A 19,211-nucleotide genomic window follows, 5' to 3' on the forward strand; every position below is an offset into this window, starting at 1 on the left:
TTGGCCTGTGCTCACTCTGCTGTCACTCCGTGCTCCGGCTCCCAGCTCGGACTGTGCTCACTCTGCTCCTACTCCGTGCTCTAGCTCCCAGCTCGGTCTGTGCTCACTCTGCTGTCACTCCGTGTTCCAGCTCCCAGTTTGGCCTGTGCTCACTCTGCTCCCACTCCGTGCCCTAGCTCCTAGTTCGGGCTGTGCTCACTCTGCTCCCACTCCGTGCCCTAGCTCCCAGTTTGGCCTGTGCTCACTCTGCTGTCACTCTTTGCTCTTGCTCCCAATTTGGCCTGTGCTCACTCTGCTCCCACTCCATGCTCTAGCTCCCAGCTCGGCCTGTGCTCACTCTGATCCCACTCTGTGCTCTTGCTCCCAACTCTGCCTGTGCTCACTCTGCTGTCAGTCCGTGCTCCGTTTCCCAGTTCGGCCTGTGCTCACTCTGCTGTCACTCCATGCTCTAGATCCCAGTTTGGCCTGTGCTCACTCTGCTCCCACTCCGTCCTCTAGCTCCCAGCTCGACCTGTGCTCACTTTGCTGTCACTCCATGCTCTAGCTCCCAGCTCGGCCTGCGCTCACTCTGCTCCCACTCTAGATTCTGGCCCATAACATGATTCCCAGTTCGGCCTGTGCTCCTGCTGCTCTGTCCCGTGACTCGACGCCCAGTTCTGCCAGTGTTCATACTGCTCCATTCCGGGTTCTGGCCAATGACTCAGTTCATGGCTTGGCCTGAGCAAACGCTGTTCCCGCTCCGGCCGTGACGCGTCTCCCATGCCTGTCTGGTTTCTGACTCCCCTCCATTCTCCAGCTAGGGTTGTTTAAGAAGTTCAATGTTGGGTGGAGTGGTGGAAGAAAAACTGCAGCAAAGAGGGAAAAGAATAGAAGAGGAACTGGTGAACTGAGGGACTCCAACTGATGTGTATTACTCTGCTGCCATCCTACTGAATTCATTAGGCCCATTTTGTAATTATGGTCTCTAAGTTTGAACTATCCTTAAATGGGACTTTTTTCTTATATCTACTTTATGAGACCCTTCCATAATCTTATAGAGTTTCGATAGACCTCCTGATGACCTGATAACCTGATAGACCTTGGCCTTCGCTACTTTAGAGAAAAGAATCAAGCCTGTTCAGTATTTCATGACAAGTATATCCTCTTCATTTATCATCCTGTGAATCTTTGTGCAATATTTTCTAATGCCCCCGTATTCATTATCTTACAGGGGGAGCAGGACTTTTCAATCTTCCTTATGTGGCCCAATCAATATTCAGTGCAACTTTAACATAAGCTCCCTGCTTTTCAACTTAATTCCCCTTTAAGTGGAATCTAATTTCAGTTTGCTTTATTTTATGACTGTATAAACTGTATCCCTATTTTAAATCCGCTGTGAATGTGTACCACAGTTAATCTGTAAAAAAATATATCCAGTACATTATCCTTGTGTACTTTTTCTGTTATTTCTTCAACTTTTTTGATAAATTTGAAGAAACGTGACAACTTTTTGAAATCCATATTGACTATTTTTATTACATTTTGAGTACCTAGCTTTTTAAAATTACATTTTCACATTTCCAAAAAGCAAATTTATTGCCATTTTCTCATACATTATTAGTCCCACTGTTGTATTTCGTTAATTGGTTGAAAGTTCCCTGGACTTGAGTTATTTTGCTTTTCATATGTATGAATGCATGAGGCGTCCAGCAGTCCTCTGACACAAACTTACACTATTCCCATAACCCTACACATGACTGGTAATCAGAAATCTGTCAAACTCTACCTTCAGCATGCTGAACAACTGAGCTTCCACACCTCACAAACAGAGAATTCCAAAGGTTCACAAATTGCTGAGTTAAAAACAAATCTCCTTATCCCTGACTGAAGTGGCATTGCCTACTTGCAGCAATGCACCGGCACCTAACCTCTCTACAGTCAGCCCTGCCTCAGCTGAGGGCCACACTCTCTCAGAATTGCAAAGGATCCACTCTGTACAACATTGTCAGGAGAATTCATACTCTTAACGAACAGTATTTCAATTCCATCTCAAACATCAAAAACTGTAAGTACAACAAACTTTGATCTACCCACCTCCATAACCAGCGCTCCTCAAACATTCCAGAAGATTCTCCTGGCCTCGGAACCTATTCCGCCATTAGCCATGAGGCTGATGCACTGCCACCCCCACGCTGATTGATGATGTCACTTCCACCCCCATCATGGCCAATCCCACAACCACTTCCACCCCTCACAATTCCTCATGCATCACACGTGACATCACTTCCACTCCTCACGTCATCGCTGATGCCACCTGCTCAGTGACTTCCGCCACCCCTATTGCCGTTGTCACCACCACTTCCACCCCCACCAACGCCACACACCTGCATTCTGCTGACATGCCCCCCGCAGACCCCACTGTCACTATTCCCACCCCCTAGAACCCCGAGGGGAACACTACCCCTGCTCATGACTCCACCCCCATTCCCCCCACCACCACACCCACTCCAGTTACAGGTTCCGCCTCCACTCCCAGCTCTACACCCACACCAGATCCCAGCTCCCAGCCCTGCCGAGTTTTCACCATCCCTCCAGACCTTCCCCTCACTGAGGACGAATGATCAGTCCTCAGCAAAGGACTCACCTTCGTCCCCCTCCGCCCACGCATCAATGAATTTAATACATGCCGTGACGTCGAACAATTCTTCCGTCGCCTCCGCCTCCGAGCTTACTTTCACAATCAGGACTCCCGCCCACCTTCTGAGGACCCCTTCGCCCACCTCCAAAACACTGCATCCACCTGGACACCCCGCGGTGGCCTAATACCTGCCCTCGACCTCATCATTTCCAACTGCCGCCGGGACATTAACCACCTCAACCTGTCTACACCCCTCCCCCACTCCAACCTCTCACTCTCACAACGTGCAGCCCTCCAATCCCTCTGCTCCAATCCCAACCTCACCATCAAGCCCCCGATAAAGGGGGCGCAATGGTAGTCTGGCGCACTGACCTCTACACCGCTGAAGCCAAACGTCAACTCGAGGACACCTCTTCCTACTGCCCCCTCGACCATGACCCCACCCCCCATCACCAAACCATCATCTCCCAAACCATACAGAACCTCATCACCTCAGGAGATCTCCCACCCACAGCTTCCAACCTCATAGTCCGGGAACCCCGCACTGCCCGGTTCTACCTCCTTCCCAAGATCCACAAGCCTGACCATCCTGGCCGACCCATTGTCTCAGCATACTCCTGCCCCACTGAACTCATCTCTACCTACCTCGACACTGTCCTATCCCCCCTAGTCCAGGAACTCCCCACATACGTTCGAGACACCACCCACGCCCTCCACCTCCTCCAAGACTTCAGTTTCCCCATCCCCCAATGCTTCATCTTCACCATGGATATCCAATCCCTCTACACCTCCATCCGCCATGACCAGGGCCTCCAAGCCCTCCGTTTTTTCCTCTCCAGACGTCCCCAACAGTACCCTTCCACCGACACTCTCATTCGTTTGGCCGAACTGGTCCTCACCCTTAACAATTTCTCCTTTGAATCCTCCCACTTCCTCCAGACCAAAGGGGTAGCCATTGTCACACGTATGGGCCCCAGCTATGCCTGTCTCTTTGTTGGCTACGTAGAGCAGTTGATCTTCCGTAATTACACCGGCACCACTCCCCACCTCTTCCTCCGCTACATTGATGACTGCATTGGCGCCACCTCGTGCTCCCGCGAGGAGGTTGAGCAATTCATCAACTTAACCAACACATTCCACCCTGACCTTAAATTTACCTGGACCATCTCTGACACTTCCCTCCCATTCCTGGACCTCTCCATCTCCATTAATGACGACCGACTTGACACTGACATTTTTTACAAACCCACCGACTCCCAAAGCTACCTGGATTACACCTTTCCCACCCTACCTCTTGCAAATATGCCATCCCGTATTCCCAATTCCTCCACCTTCGCCGGATCTGCTCTCAGGAGGACCAGTTCCACCACAGAACACACCAGATGGCCTCCTTCTTTAGAGACCACAATTTCCCTTCCCACGTGGTTAAAGATGCCCTCCAACGCATCTCGTCCACATCCCGCACCTCCGCCCTCAGACCCCACCCCTCCAACCGTAACAAGGACAGAAAGCCCCAGGTGCTCACCTTCCACCCTACCAACCTCCGCATAAACCAAATCATCCGCCGACATTTCCGCCACCTCCAAACAGACCCCACCACCAGGGATATATTTCCCTCCCCACCCCTTTCCGCAAAGACCGTTCCCTCTGTGACTACCTGGTCAGGTCCACGCCCCCCTACAACCCACCCTCCCATCCTGGCACTTTCCCCTGCCACCGCAGGAACTGTAAAACCTGCGCCCACACCTCCTCCCTCACCTCTATCCAAGGCCCTAAAGGAGCCTTCCACATCCATCAAAGTTTTACCTGCACATCCACTAATATCATTCATTGTATCCGTTGCTCCCGATGCAGTCTCCTCTACATTGGGGAGACTGGGCGCCTCCTAGCAGAGCACTTTAGGGAACATCTCCGAGACACCCGCACCAATCAACCACACCGCCCCGTGGCCCTACATTTCAACTCCCCCTCCCACTCTGCCGAGGACATGGAGGTCCTGGGCCTCCTTCACCGCCGCTCCCTCACCACCAGACGCCTGGAGGAAGAACGCCTCATCTTCCGCCTCGGAACACTTCAACCCCAGAGCATCAATGTGGACTTCAACAGTTTCCTCATTTCCCCTTCCCCCACCTCACCCTAAGTTCTAAACTTCCAGCTCAGCACTGTCCCCATGACTTGTCCGGACTTGTCCTACCTGCCTATCTCCTTTTCCACCTATCCACTCCACCCTCTCCTCCCTGACCTATCACCTTCATCCCCTCCCCCACTCACCTATTGTACTCTATGCTACTCTCTCCCCATCCCCACCCTCCCCTAGCTTATCTCTCCATGCTTCAGGCTCTCTGCCTTTATTCCTGATGAAAGGCTTTTGCCAGAAACGTCGATTTCGAAACTCCTTGGATGCTGCCTGAACTGCTGCACTCTTCCAGCACCACTAATCCAGAATCTGGTTTCCAGCATCTGCAGTCATTGTTTTTACCTCGTTGATTTTTAAATTGTACCCCCTGGTATTAAACTCCTCAGTCAGGAGAAACATCTTCCCTTCATCTAACCTGTCTATCCCTTCAAGTACTTTGTAGTTTTCAATGAGATCACCCCTCAAGCTGAGAAACTCTCGAAAAAATGGTCTCAGTTTACCCAATCTCTGTTCATAGGACAGTCCCGCCATACTGGGAACAATTCTGGTGAAACTCTGTTACTTTTCCTTCATGGCAATAATATCCTTCCTGATATTCGGATACCAGAGCTGCAGCGAGGTTTAACTCAGCTTCCTTCCAATTGAAGCTAGACATCACTATTCCTGTGTGCAAATCATCTTACACCAAATTCCATTAACGTTCCTAATGGCCTGATGTGCCTGCATGTTAGCCTTCCGTGACTTATGAAAAAGAATATCTAGGTCACTGCGTATGTGTACACTTTCCAATCTCTTAAGCATTTAAAAAAAAACTCTGCACATCTCCTATCAAAGTGTATCGTCTCAAATTTTCCCACATTACATTCCATTTGCCATGATCTTGCCCATTTACTTAGCTGTCAAAATCCTCAAGCTGCCTTACATAGAAATCATAGAATCCTACAATGTGGAACCAGGTCATTCAGCCCATCAAGTCTACGTTAGTCCTCTGAAGATCACCCCATGCAGACCCACTCTCACAAAGTATCCCATAACCTTGCATTTCCCCTGGCTGATCTACCTACCCTGCACATCTTTAGACTGTGGGAGGAAACCTATGCAAACTTCACACAGACAGTCACCTTAGGGTGGAATCGAACCTGGGTGCCGAGTACTGTGAGGTAGCAGTGCTAACCACTGAGCCACCATACCACTTCAAGAGCATCTTCCTCAGTGCAGACATTCTCACGCTGCATTGTATGATGAACAAATTTGGAAATATTAGAATTAGTTCCCAACTCTAAATTATCGATATGTATTATGAACAAGTGAGGCCCAAGTACAGATCCTTGCAAAAACCCACTAGTCACATCCTGCTAATGTGAGATGACTCATTTATTCCTAAACCTGTATTCTGTTAGGCAAACATTAATCTTGTGGTACAGTTGCAATGTCCCTCTGGGCTAGAAGGTCTTGTTTCAAGTCCCACCTATCCTAGACATATGTTGAGTAGGCTGACTTGTGATGTTACAGTAACTGTTGGCTCCCCCTTATCAATTTTGTACATAAGATCTTCAAAAAAAACTCAAATAAATTTGTCAAAAACAATATCCCATTCTCAAATCTATGTCCAATCAGATTGGTGTCAACCAGGCATCTATTTATCCCCTCCTTTATAATAGACTCCATATTTTTGAGACATTCTTTGGTTAACTGAATTGAGTTGCGTCGTGTAAAAAGCTTGAATAACATCTTTGCCCTCTTGAACCACACAGACTCAAGATTGGTCATTTTTCGCAACATCAGAATCCACAGTATCTTGCTTTTAGCTCAGGAAATAAACTTGCTCAGTGAAGATTCAGAAGAAGATAAAACTTTAACTCAAATATATCAGAAATCAATGATATGCATTTTCTTCCAACTAAATGTGGCTTGTAACCCATTCATTTCCTACAGCATTTCAGATGGTTAATGGTTAAGTGTGTCTCTCTTACGCATCTGTTACTTGTTGCTATTTTTCTTTCTGTCTAATGCCTTCTGTTTTTTGTTTCATTTTTCCCCTCACTCCTAAGTCTTTTGTTTCACATTTTTGTTCCAGTCTTAGTAGTGTAGGTGGTACGGTAGCAAAGCTATGTTTGGGACAAACGAATGGCCTTCAGACTACCCCATCCTCTCCACTTGCCCTTCTCATTTCTATTACTTATCCTTTCACTTCTCCCACTTCATTCCATTTTATTGAATCTTTAATAGAGATATTAAAAAAATACAATTCAAATGACAAGACTAATCACAAAATTATGTAAAATGCAACATTTTCAGTTTTTTTTTAAAATTTGGATTAAATGTTCACTTTAAATTTAAGACATTTCAGTTGCTGAAACAAAGTGGCAGTGAAAAAAGATCGTACAAGCTCTTGAACCAATTTGCAAGAATCTGAGGAACAGATTATGCACTCCCAGAGTGATACGCTCTGAAATTTGAGCTAGTGTAACACCATGAAAACAACTACTCCAACGCCACCAACAGGAATAATAGGAACTGCAGATACTTAATGAATTTTCAGTAGAACTCCCAGCTGAGGTTTTGAACTCACATGCGGTAGATATATACATGTGGCGTTCGTTGAAATTTGTTACTCTGCAACTCTGTTGGGTACCTGTGATGGCAAACTATTTTACTGAACTGCTGAGGCCCAAGTACAGATCTTTGCAATAATCCACTAGTCACATCCTGCCAATGTTGGCTGTGTTGCTAATGCAGTGGGAAGTATTGACAAAGTCAATGGAAGGGAGGTTGTTTTTGTGATGGACTGAGCTGCATTCACTGCTCTGTAATTTCTTGCGGTCTTGGGCAGAGCACTTGCCAAACCAAGCTGTGATGCATCCAAATCTGATTTATTCCTATTCTCTGTTTCTGTCTGTTAGATAAATGTTAATCTTGTAGTGCAGTTGCAAAGTCCTTACCTTTGGGCTAGATGGTCTGCATTCAAGTCCCACCTATCCTAGACATATCTTGAGAAGGTTAATTAGTGACATGACTATGTCCATTGGCTCTCCTTTATCAATTTTGTTTGCATACGTTTCAAAAGTAAATAATTAAAAACTAAACAAAAATGGCCTTCGTATTGAACAGTAATAACAGCTCAACCTGAGACATAACTGCACATTCTTTCATACACTCCACAATGGCTGTTTATAATCAGATAGTGTCACATTAGGTATTCTACCCAAAAGCCCTTCAGGATAAAATATGCAACAGATATACCTACATATTGAACTGAAAACAAGTCATCCTACCATTTTCCCTTGCATTTCCATCTCCACCTATTATTATTTCATACCAGAAATCGAATACTCAATAAAATGTTTATTAAATTTGATGCTAATTCAATCATCTGTAAATGACTGCACTTCAGTTTATAGAGTTGGGAGAATTGTAATATGCTGTTCATACACAAGAAACTAATTGGCTTGAATATTTAATAAAATGCTGAATTAATTTGAGTACAAAATAGAGCCTATTGCCAAATCCTTTAACAGCGTACACTATTAGCTTCACATGCAAATTAAAATAACAATGTTGCATTATGAAACAAAACCTTATAACCTAGACTAAAAACAATATGGAATTCTTGTAAAGGAAGAGAATCTGATGGTTGGTACAATCACATCTCTGGTAAGTTACATGCGTTCACAAAACTGGCCCTGAACATTTGCCTTGTTTGGCCGAGGTTGAACTTGTATTTATTATGTTAGCAATCTATGACCCTGAGTAGATTCTAAATTTTTAGGAATACTAAAATGTACCAAATGTACCAACATACTGTGAAAAGTATTGTTTTGCATGCTAACCAGACAAATCATACCTTAAATAAATATATCAGGGTAATAGAACAGAATGCAGAATATGGTGTTATAGCTACAGAGAATGTGCAGAGAAATATATGAGAGGACCATTCATAAGTCTGATAACAGCAGGGAAGAAGCTGTTCTTAAACCTGTTGGTGCATGTTTTCAAACCTTTGTATCTTCTGTTGGATGGAAGAATGTGGAAGAGAGTATAGCCAGGGTGGAAGGCGTCTTTGGTGATGTTGGCTGTGTTGCTAATGCAGTGGGAAGTATTGACAAAGTCAATGTAAGGGAGGTTGTTTTTGTGATGGACTGAGCTGCATTCACTGCTCTGTAATTCCTTGCGGTCTTGGGCAGAGCACTTGCCAAACCAAGCTGTGATGCATCCAGCTCTTTCTATGTTGCATCTATCAACATTGGCAAGAGTTATTGTGGGCACGCCAAATTTCCTTAGCCTTGTGGGAATTGGAGCATTGATGTGCTTTCTTTACTGTAGCATCGACATGATGGACTAGAATAGATCATTACTTACTTACTCCTCAGAACTTGATGCTATCGACCACCTCCAACTCAGCACCATTGATACAGACAGGAGCATGACCTCCACTCCACTTCCTGAAATCAATGACCAGCTCCTTCACTGCAGTACAAAATATTTTCTAAAACAAAATATTGTCAGTGAAGAAGACTTTTGATATGTGACCCCATGCTTGAAATGCCTTTTTCATAGAATCCCTACAGTGTGGAAGCTGGCCATTCAGCCCAATGTTCCATACTGACTCTCCATGTGAGCTATTTAAATCTGCTTCCCTGTTTGTCGCTTGTTTTAATTTGGCATAAAATAATACAATAAATTAATACATTGATTTGTAATTAATCATGGGATTACATTGGCTCCTTTGCATCTTCCTTTGTGCTTGCATGATCTAATTCTTTGCAAACTCACAACATGATTAGAGGGGAGTAATATGTCTAAAGTAATAAATGTGGCTAGACATTTAGTCAGCTTGACCTGAACCTGTAAAAAAAAAGCTATAATTCCTGATTTATCAATCTCTGTTCAAAAACAAGGCAACTCTGATAACAGCCATCTTTCATGAAAGCCACGCTCCCATCACAGCTTAGCTTAAGCTTTATGAACTCCCTTCAACATGAATCTGTTAAGCTTCAGTAGCAGCACTAATCACTCCTGAGTAGAGTGTAGTAAAGTGAGCAGTATTCCAGCAAATACAGTTCTGTATATTGTCCTGCTTGGTTCCATATCACACAGAACGAAGAAAATGACTAACATGCTGCCCTCACCTTCAGGTTATGGAGTCACAAAGTGAGAGGTGTTTTTGTCAATTCTGATCAAAATTAATCTTCACACGGACACTGCGCTGATTATGTCAAATCCAGTAATTGTCAATATTCTGACCATTTCTATATAAGATGGAGTCTTTTGAAGACTTAGGAATTCATAAGGTAATTCTTATGAGATTATTTGAAATTGAAAGTGTAATATGGCTGCCTGCTTTGGATTCATCAACCATAAATATTATTGTTTCATAGATATTGCTTTTGCACAAACACTGGTCTTAAAGTAGTAATATAAATGTGTGGAAAATAACATGAAAACAACGTGAAGTAAGTTCAGGTATATAACATAACATAGTGGAAGCTGGGAAGTTCACACTGAGAGCTTCACTGTTACTGAAGATGATAATGAGGTGGCGCGGTGGCTCAATACTTAACACTGCTGCCTCACAGTGCCAGAACCCAGGTTTGATCCCCCACCTCGGGTTACTGTCAATGTGGAGTTTTGCATAATCTCCCCATCTCAACATGGGTTTCCTCTGGTGCTCCAATTTTCACCCACAGTTCAAAGGCTAGCTGGATTAACCATGGAAAATGCAGGAGATACAGGGATAGAGTAGGGTAGGGGGGATGGGTCTGGATGGGATGCTCTTCAGAAAGGTGGTGTGGACTCAATGGGCTGAATGGTCTGCTTCCACACTGTAAGGATTCTATGATGGTATGACAGGTTCTCGTGAGCTTGTAATTAATCAGAGATAGTTCCCACAATGATGACCTGTTGTAAACTTGGACAGTATGTGCATGGTTACTCACCTTGATTGGTTTTGAGCTTCTTCTAGCAGGTGTAAAGTCTTCTTCAGTAATGCAGCAAAATCGGCAAAAATGTCGGATCAATTCTGCACCGTGGCTCCTCTGGAACTGCTCAGTCATATCCCATTCTGCAACATTGGCCCTGTTCTGCCCCAACTGCTGGCACTGCTCTCTGTGTCAGGGAAGTCACTCACCAACCCCTTCCCTCCACCCCCTGATTCCTTTGCTCTGCAAACCCCTTCCCAACCTTCATCCCGAGAACCACATGCTTCCAGCCCTAGTCCTTGTTTAGCCGTGGCCTACATTTCTCACTTTGCCCCTTGCACGTTTGGCTTGTTCCTGCACTCTCCAGCTCACTCAGAGTGATGTGACTCAACCCCTGTGCAGACAGCTCTAACATGCCGAGAAAGAAGCCATGGTCAGATGAAGCCTCCACAATACTGGGGAACAAACTGTATAGGTAGCTAAGGTAAATAAACATTCATATTTCAAAACTATCAGTATTTTCAGTTACCTTTGCATTGATTGATTGATTGATTATTGTCACATGTACCAAGATACAGTGAAAAGTATTGTTTTGCATGCTATCTAGGCAGATTGTACTATACAAAGTGCATCAAGGCCACAGATCAGAATGCAGAATACAGTGCAGAATGCAGAATCTGCAAAGAAGCTGCAATTAGAGAGAGGTCTGAATAAACATCTGAGAGGTCCATTCAAAAGTCTGATAACACTCAAAATCTGTTCTTGAATCTGTTCCTACATGTATTCAAACGTTTGTATCTTCAACGGATGGAAGAGGGTGGAAGAGCATATAATGGAATCTTTAATTATGTTGACTGCTTTCCTAAGGCAGTGGGAAGTATAGATGGAGTCAATGCTTAGAAGGCTAATTTGCATGTTGAGGAAGAAAAGTTACTTAATTGGTAAAAGGAGAATTGAAGCAACTGTCAAGTGCTCCCAGGACGACTTCTAACCGTGCCTCATTGTTTGCAAATCTGCTGAGTCTGTCCAAGGAGTGGTGTTTTCTGGGATCTTGTCTGCAAAGTATGATTCTGCCATTATGTCCATGTCAAGCTTTTGCTTGACTAGCTTATGAGACAGGAGTCCTAATTTCAGCACCAGTCCATGTTGGTAAGCAGGATTTTGCAGGCTCAATGCCATTTTGTTGCCTTTGGTGTTTATGCTGATGGGCTGGTCATTCCAGTTTCATTCATTTTTGAGATTTTTAGCAGTTGACACAACCAAATGGCTTACAAGGCGATTTCAAAGGCTACATGTAGGCCAGAGCAGGTAAGATTAGCAGATTTCCTTCCCTCAGAGCAGTAGTGATCACAGTAGGTTTTTACAACAATCAATAATGGGTTCCTCGTCATCATTAGACTTTTAATCCAGATTTTATTGAATTAAAATTCCACCATTTGCCATCACCACCCAAGTATAAGGGAGACATTAAGAGCTTCTGCGATTATAAAAGAGTGGCTTTAATAAATATTGTTTCCTTAGAGGGTGATACTAGAAAATTAATAATGGGAAACAAGAAAATGAAACATATATCTGTGTCTGTCCTCATGGTGAGAAACACAAAAAAATCCCAAGAATATGAAAAAATCCAGGCCTTTCGGAGGAAGGGAGTTTAAACTTTTAAAATTCTAATCTTGAGAAGCCAAATGACATACTTTCTGCTTCTATTCCTTGTGTTCTTATGCTCTGAAGTGGACAGATTTGGGGAGCTATATATTTCAATTTTTGTTGGGGAGAACACCCAAGTATTAACAATTATATTAACAGCTAATGCAGCGAAAGTTGTATTGTAGTCAAATTTGCAGGTAACACTATATGAGGTGGGGAAGTAAGTTACAATGAAGAAATAAGACATTCTCAGATGAATACGGATAGGTTCGGTGAATGGACAACTGATTTCTATCACTTTGCTCTATTTACAGCATTACAGCCACCGTCACTATCAGTTTAGTCCTAGATTTAGTTAACCCCCGTTATTATATGAAAGCCTGACATACACCATTTCTTTAAGGTCACATCCAAGCCATTGGTGGTGTACACAGAACAAGATGACAAAAAGGCTTATGTTCAGTACAGTTAAGTTGTATCTGCCTAGAGGGGAAAAATAGGCTCTCCTGGAGCTTCTTCTGAACAAATATTACCTTCATCTGCAGTGTCATTCAAATCAATATGGCAAGGTGCACACAGAACCTCAACCTCTTAATGCAGATATTTCCTTTAAATGCTATCAGCTCACACCCAGAAACTGTGATGAAAAAAGGAAACTTGAGCTACTGATGATTATTTGGAATTTGGAGGAACAAAGTATTCATATTAAAATGCCTTCCTGAATTAATTGTCTCACAAACTTGATTGAGTTTTTTTGATGAAGTAACAAAGAAGATTGATGAGGGCAGAGCGGTAGATGTGATCTATATGGACTTCAGTAAGGCATTCAACAAGGTTCCTCATGGGAGACTGATTAGCAAGGTTAGATCTCACGGAATACAGGGAGAACTAGCCATTTGGATACAGCACTGGCTCAAAGGTAGAAGACAGAGGGTAATGGTGGAGGGTTGTTTTTCAGACTGGAGGCCTGTGACCAGTGGAGTGCCACAAGGATCGGTGCTGGGCCCTCTACTTTTCATCATTTACATAAATGATTTGGATGCGAGCACAAGAGGTACAGTTAGTAAGTTTGCAGATGACACCAAAATTGGAGGTGTAGTGGACAGCAAACAGGATTACCTCAGATTACAACAGAATCTGGACCAGATGGGCCAATGGGCTGAGAAGTGGTAGATGGAGTTTAATTCAGATAAATGTGAGGTGCTGCATTTTGGGAAAGCAAATCTTAGCAGGACTTATACACTTAATGGTAAGGTGCTAGGGAGTGTTGCTGAACAAAGACACCTTGGAGTGCAGGTTCATAGCTCCTTGAAAGTGGAGTTGCAATTAGATAGGATAGTGAAGAAGGCGTTTGGTATGCTTTCCTTTATTGGTCAGAGTACTGAGTACATGAGTTGGGAGGTCATGTTGCGGCTGTACAGGACATTGGTTAGGTCACTGTTGGACTATTGCGTGCAATTCTGGTCTCCTCCCTATCGGAAAGATGTTGCAAAACTTGAAAGGGTTCAGAAAAGATTTACAAGGATGTTGCCAGGGTTGGAGGATTTGAGCTACAGGGAGAGGCTGAACAGGCTGGGGCTGTTTTCCCTGGAGCATTGGAGGCTGAGGGGTGACCTTATAGAGGTTTACAAAATTATGAGGGGCATGGATAGGGTAAATAGGCCAGGTCTTTTCCCTGGGGTTAGGGAGTTCAGAACTAGAGGGCATAGGTTTAGGGTGAGAGGGGAAAGATATAAAAGCGACCTACAGGGCAACGTTTTCACACAGAGGATGATACGTGTATGGAATGAGCTGCCAGAGGAAATGGTGGAGGCTGGTACAATTGCAACATTTAAGAGGCATTTGGATGGGTATATGAACAGGAAGGATTTGGAGGGATATGGGCCGGGTGCTGGCAGGTGGAACTAGATTGGGTTGGGATATCTGGTCGGTATGGACGGGTTGGACCGAAGGGTCTGTTTCCAAGCTGTACATCTCTATGACTCTATGACTCTATAATTCATCTCTACTTGTACCTCAAACTGATGGCAAGTTGCTGACTATACCTCCCTCAATAAGGTGGCCATGCCACACACTACTCAACAGTAGAATGTGACTGTCCTGCTCTCCAGTCTTAAATAGGAAAAATTGAAATCCACCGACGCTCTCACGTGCACTGAGTGTCTGAGTGGCCAAACATGACGATGACCGTGCAAAATGGCTGCAATCATTGATGGACACAACTATTATGAGGGTATAAATAATTTTCTCAGCTCATGTCATTGATCTTTTAAAAGACCTACCCAATGTTAACTCTTATGTTGGTGACATTTATCTTTCATATCATACTTCCAAAACCATTTTCAGGCTGCTCATGAACTTTGACTTTGGCTCATGGGATACCTGTGCAACAATAAAAAAAGTCAGTTGCAAACATCACAGCCTGCTCAAATAAGCTTGTAAAGATAAGCCCAACAACTGCAGACCAGCCAGCCTAACTTCACTGCTAGGGAAGCTTTCAGAAACAATTATTTGGGATAGAATTAATAGGTACATGGAAAAGAGGGGATTGTCTGGGAAGACCCAATCAGGATTTTTAAAGAGGTAATTGTGTTCAATTTACTTGCTGGGGCTTTTTTACGGGAGTAAGAGAAAAAATTAAAGAAGGTAATATTATTGATGATTTGGAGAGGCCGGTGTTGGACTGGGGTGTACAATGTTAAAAATCACACAACACCAGGTTATAGTCCAACACGTTTAATTGGAAGCACACTAACTTTCGGAGCGACGCTCCTTAGCAGGTGGTTGTGGATCTTGATAAAGGAGCAGCGTTCCGAAAGCTAGTGTGCTTCCAATTAAACATGTTCGACTATAACCTGGTGTTGTGTGATTTTTAATATTATTGATGTGTACTTGGACCTCCACAACAGACTTGTGTGAAATGTTATAGCTCATGGAATAAAAGGATATGTAGCAATGTGGATCTGAAATTGTTTGCAGGTTAGGAAACAGGAATAATGGTCAATAGTTATTTTTGGCTCTGGAAGCAAGTTTTACTGGAGTTCCCCAGGGGTTGGTTTTAGTTTGTTGCTTTTTCTGATTTCTATATTAATGATGGAGATCTTAAAGTACGGGGACAATTTCAAAGTTTGCAGATGCTATGAAACTTGGAAGCATTATAAACTGTGGGACAGTATGGAACTCCAAAAGGACAGAGACAAGTTTTTGAAGTAGATGGATAGTTGACAGACAAAGTTTAATATAGAGAAGTGAGATGCAGACAAAGTTTAATATTATAGAGAAGTGGGACTGACAGCATCAAAGAAAGAGTACAATTCTAAAGGGTGCGCAGGTGCAGATGATTTATATGTTGCACAGATCAATGAAGATGGCAGAACATTTGGGGAGAGCATACAGTGTTGTCGGTTTTATTAATAGGGACATAGTGTACAAGAGCAAGGAGGTGGGTGCAGCTGCAATAGATCAGTTCACCTTTTCTCCTGATGTTTACTTGAAACTGCAGTAGCTGTGCAGTGGGGTATTCTAAGGCTATAGACATGGCACAGTGAAATTTGCATGTTCCTATCAACATACATGCTAAATATCAGCAAAAGCAGCAGTTGTGTATTTTACAATGATAGCTACATTGTGCCAATTTTGTTTCATTGTTCTATTTTTCGCTATGTGAAATCAAATGCAATAAGAAGATGGGTAATAACCATGCTAGTTCAGTGTCTCATTAAAACTCAACTCCTGTGAGGGCTATACACCATCACCATTTGCACTAATGTGCCAGACAGATTTATTTCAGTTTTGCGAATGACTTCTGATAGAATGAGAGCAACTCAAATTTGATATGACCATGACATTCTTTTCTGAATGATCCCACAGTCGCTTTTAAATGTTTTTCTTTCAACGTTATCTGAGCATAACTATGGAAGATGATGATTTTGAGAAAGGGATTAACCAAGTGCCTTTTAAAATGCAAACAGGGTATCAAACAATTTACTGTGATGTAACAGTGATTATACCAATAAAAATCCTCCCATGGGTTGGGGATAATAATGGGAACTTATAGAGACTCCTACCCTTTCTGAATAACTATCCACATTCTTAGGCCAATGCATGGCACTATATGTTCAAAGGCAATTTTCCGAGATGATAAAGCAGCTCCATGCTAATTTGTATAGAAACTATTGGAGATGAGATTGCAACCAGGTTTTAGTATTTTGGAAGTAGTCAGGCTTCACCAATCATAAAGGTAAACCCACTAAACATAAAGGAAGCCATTCTTTGTTTACAGGCAGAGAAATGTAATTATCAGGCCATTCATGTTCCCAGACACACCACTGATTCAGTACACTTCAAGAGCAATAGTCTTGCAGCCTCCCAAACTAAAGAATCTGTCTGCATGATGCCCTCGGGAAGGATCTGCCACAGTTATTGTGATCACTGGAGCAGAACAGGCAGCTAATCAGGTCGAGGAACTGATTCAGTGATTAGACCCGGTGAAAGAGAATCTAAAAGAATGTCCATCAAAATACATCGATTCACAGATCACGACTGGCTTTGTGTTAGTTAACTTCCCCAGGGTCTTCGTGACTTAGTCCCAAGTCACAAGTGAGAGCAGCTTGTCAAGTTGAGGAATTCACCAGCAACTTCTGCCTTTGATTCTTGGAGATGTCATTTCCACAAATCCCATTGATACTCGACGCTATCTCATCAACTGCATCCTTTTGCTATTCCTCAGCCTCAGCAACTTGTATTGTAACACGATTCTATCATTCAACCAAAACAAGTCAAGTTCAACAATACAATTTTGGAAAGATAACTGGAAATTAAATTAGCTTCAAGGGAGGATGAACTAGTTTCATGACTAAATATCATGATGCACAACCTTAAACCTGCCAGTGCAGGTTTTCAAGTGCCTGGTGATGATCTAAAGAAACCCATTCCTTTTCCATTCTATGAATCTGACGATATAGAGGAGCCATTCCTTTACCAGTCCTTTTCAGTTTTCATCAAGTAGGATGATATTCCTCAATGTCCGCGAGACATTCTGTGCCTTGGTTCACACATTCTCTTCAACTATTTTCTCAACTTTCAGTGGAATTTGTTCTTGCGTTAGCTCAGTGAGACCAGGATCAGAGTTACAGTCCCAGCTTTTCTGACTACAGTCACCACGATCATTGACACTTGATAGTTGACACCCTTCTGGGATATCATCCATTGCGATCACGCTGTTTGGAAATTCTTGTCACCCCAACGTAGAAACATCTATAAAACTTACCAAGGTTACGACAGATTTTAGCCAGTTGAGTAGCATGAAAGTGTTTCTCATTTTTGCTAATTATCTGTTGCTAAGACAAAGGGCAGGACACTCACTGTTGCAGGTCAGACTGAGTTCTCTTGGCAAGCTCCAGTTTGACTTCAGGTTATTGTTCAAGATATTGCAGACCTAATGTCTGCGTTCACTAATTCTGCTCAGTCAACTTTTGATTTGCTCGCTGACATCATTTTATGAGCATTTGAACACACATTTGGCATCTTTTTCTTGTTCCAGTCTCAATATACTTGGTATCATTGTCTTCTCCTTGTCCTTAAATCATTGTTACTTTTCATGATTATATAAGGTGCTGTTGTTCTGACAGATATTTTCTCTCTTTTACTGCTTGTCCTTTATTTTTTCGGCTCTGCAATCAGCTTTCATTGTGGTGTTTAGTAAATGAAGGACAGGGCTACCTCATTTCACATGACTCCTTTACCTCCTTGCATGGTGTCTTTATTGAATGGAGATTTTCACTGATTTTCTTCAACATGTCACAATCCTAACATCGTGTTGCACATTGGCATTTTATATTACTCAACTCTTACAACTAACACTGTTCATGTTCTGCATGTTGCTGAGTGTGTATGAGCATATTTGAGAGTGCGTTGAAGCGATTGAGAAAGTTTATGAGTGAGTGAGAGAGTGTATGAGTGAGAATGTGACTGAATGTGTGAATGGGAGAGAGTGTGAGCAAGTAGGAAGTTGATACTATGTGAATGAGACACTGGGTGAATGCATAAGAGTTTTAGTGAGAGACTATTAGGGAGGGTGAGAGTGTATGTGAGTGAATGCGTCATGAGTAAGTTGGCAAGAGTGTAATGAAAGAGTGAGAGAATGTGTAGGGGAGTTTGCATGAGAGTGAGAGATTGTGTGAGTATGTGATAAATTGAATATATGAGAGGAAGTGAGTAATAGAATGAGTGGGGGAGTGAGAGGAAGAGTCTGGGTGTGAATGAGAGACTGTATGAATGACAGTGTATAAGTGAGTGAGTGAACTCATGAAAATGTGTGAATGAGAGAAATGTGTAAGGAAGTGTGTATGGGAGTGAGAGATTGTGTGTGAGTAAGCAAGAGACTGTGTGTCAGTGAAGAGTGAACATGTGAGTGCAACAGTGTACAAATGAGTGAGAGAGATGTACATGTGACTGAATGAAAGAGAATATGTGTGAGTTAGTGACGTGAGTGCATAGTGATTGAATGAGGAAGTGAGTGCATGAGTGTGTGACAATGTACACACGCATAGTGAGTATGATCATATGACATAGTTTCATAATAATATAAGCAGGAGTAGATCATTTGGCCACATAGTCTGTATGTGAGAGAGTGAGCAAGTTAGACAGCCTGTAAAGAAGTATGAGTAAGTGAGTCAAAGTGCATACATGGGAGCAAATGAGGGAGTGAGCGAGGTAGTGTGAATGAGAGAGTACGTAAATGAATGAGTGTGTGAGAGTAATGGGTCTGTGTGAGTGAGTGTGTTTGAATATGAAAGAATGAAAGAGTGCATTTGAATGTGAGAGGGGTAAAATAGTGTGTATGAGGGAGTGAGAGTATACATATATGTGAGTATGAGTGTGTTGAAGTGAG

This window comes from Chiloscyllium plagiosum, unplaced genomic scaffold (assembly GCF_037043375.1).
Source record: "Chiloscyllium plagiosum isolate Xiang-an unplaced genomic scaffold, Cpla_swu_hap1 HiC_scaffold_14, whole genome shotgun sequence".
Lineage (NCBI taxonomy): Eukaryota > Metazoa > Chordata > Chondrichthyes > Orectolobiformes > Hemiscylliidae > Chiloscyllium > Chiloscyllium plagiosum.